The 1901-nt window shown below is 36.3% G+C and overlaps 1 long non-coding RNA gene across 1 annotated transcript; it reads left to right on the forward strand.

Annotated features, from left to right (window-relative positions):
- Nucleotides 1–1042: 1042 nt before the first annotated feature.
- LOC113470744 lies at nucleotides 1043–1804 on the forward strand. The gene is made up of 2 exons (XR_003393691.1): nucleotides 1043–1176; nucleotides 1335–1804. It is a non-coding gene; the product is annotated as an uncharacterized LOC113470744 (long non-coding RNA).
- Nucleotides 1805–1901: the final 97 nt, after the last annotated feature.

The following is a 1901-nucleotide window of genomic DNA, read 5'->3' on the forward strand; positions in this document are numbered from 1 at the left end:
GAAATTTAAAAAAAAAAAAAAAAATCCTTAAAAAAAGAGGGGTAAAAAAAAAAAAAAAAAAAAAAAAAAAAAAAAACTCGTGTAACTCCGTGAAAAAAAGAGCTATCGATATGATTCTTTTTGTGTTCGACGCAGAACAATATTGCGGATCCAAAAATGCAATAATCGGGAAAAGGGCACTTTCGCCGTTTTTTTAATCAAGCCTCTCAATTAAAGTGACGCAAAAGTTATAATATGTCAACCCATTTGACACACAGATCAGAATACACTTACTTATCCTCCCCGGATTGCCGATGCATCCGAAAGTTTGATTATTTATTAGTATTATTCTCAGAATAAGAACAACATAGAAGGAGGGTTTGGGTCTTTTTACATATCAAGGTCGAAGGACAGTTCACGAACAGCTGACTAACCAAATTTGTTTAGTCGGCTGACTTTACTCTTCTCTCATTGGTGGAAATTTTCTGAAAATTATTGAAATCTTTGTTTACATTTTGCAGTCCCGGTCTGTATTTTCAATTTCCCCCGATTTCTGAATGGTTTTTTGAATTTTTAAAGTCAATAATGGATAAATAAGATAAGATACCCATCGAATTTACTTAGAAGCCATTTTGCAGTCCCGGTCTGTATTTTCAATTTCCCCCGATTTCTGAATGGTTTTATGAATTTTTAAAGTCAATAATGGATAAATAAGATAAGATACCCATCGAATTTACTTTTGTTAAAAGTAAAAGTTTCGTAAAAAAGCAGAAATGATGTTTCAAAATTTCTGTAAAAATCATCGTACCCAGGAAATTATTCATGGTTCGGCACTGGTACCAAATCAGCTGATATATAACCTTCGATTTGAAAAGTGTCTTTCGTTTTGGTCCTAAACCCTCCTTCTACGAGTATGTTATTCTTATTCTGAGGTATTATACATGCCGACCCTGTTTAAGTAGGAAAAGGCCAGGAAGAAGATCAAATCAGCTGATATATAACCTTCGATTTGAAAAGTGTCTTTCGTTTTGGTCCTAAACCCTCCTTCTACGAGTATGTTATTCTTATTCTGAGGTATTATACATGCCGACCCTGTTTAAGTAGGAAAAGGCCAGGAAGAAGATTATTTAGCAACCTGATTGCTTGCTAGTTATGTTTACTAAGCCTAGCCACTCACTATCAGGTAGATCTGATCAGGTCTATCTGATAGTGAGTGGCTGGCCTCACAGTTCTGGATGTCCCAAAGTGGGTTTTGACGACCTAAACCCACAAAGTGAGTTTAAACTCCGTTCGAGTTTAACTTTTGAATGAAATCAGAAGCAATCTGACACTCACTATCAGGTAGATCTGATCAGGTCTACCTGATGGGTACACAACTACACTCACTATCAGGTAGATCTGATCAGGTCTACCTGCCAGGTTCATCTGATAGTGAGTGGCTGGCCTCACGGTTCTGGATGTCCCAAAGTGGGTTTGACGACCTAAACCCACAAAGTGAGTTTAACTTTTGAATGAAATCAGAAGCAATCTAATTGGTTGATTTCAAAAATTTCAGCCAATCAGATTGATTCATTCAAGAGTTAAACAGAGTAATCACTTTGTGGACCTGGCTGTAAAACTACCATCCGAAAAGTACCTATACCTACCTAAAGTGAGTAGACTGCGTATTTTACTAGGGGGGGATATAACTGAATCATAGCCAATACCAGAATCTGACTTTTAACCCATTCGAGTTTGCAAGGGTCAAAATTCCATGCACTATTTTTGAGCAGTACATTTCTCCCCGGCAGAATACGACCAAAGATAACCACGCCCCCACTACCACTCTACTCTCTGTCTCACTGTAATGTATTTAACTTATTTAGAAATTTGTATATGTAATGTTTTTTTTTTTTTTCTCCCTCTCTTTATTATTTTTTTTT

Source organism: Diaphorina citri, unplaced genomic scaffold (assembly GCF_000475195.1).
Source record: "Diaphorina citri unplaced genomic scaffold, Diaci psyllid genome assembly version 1.1 scaffold1794, whole genome shotgun sequence".
NCBI lineage: Eukaryota > Metazoa > Arthropoda > Insecta > Hemiptera > Psyllidae > Diaphorina > Diaphorina citri.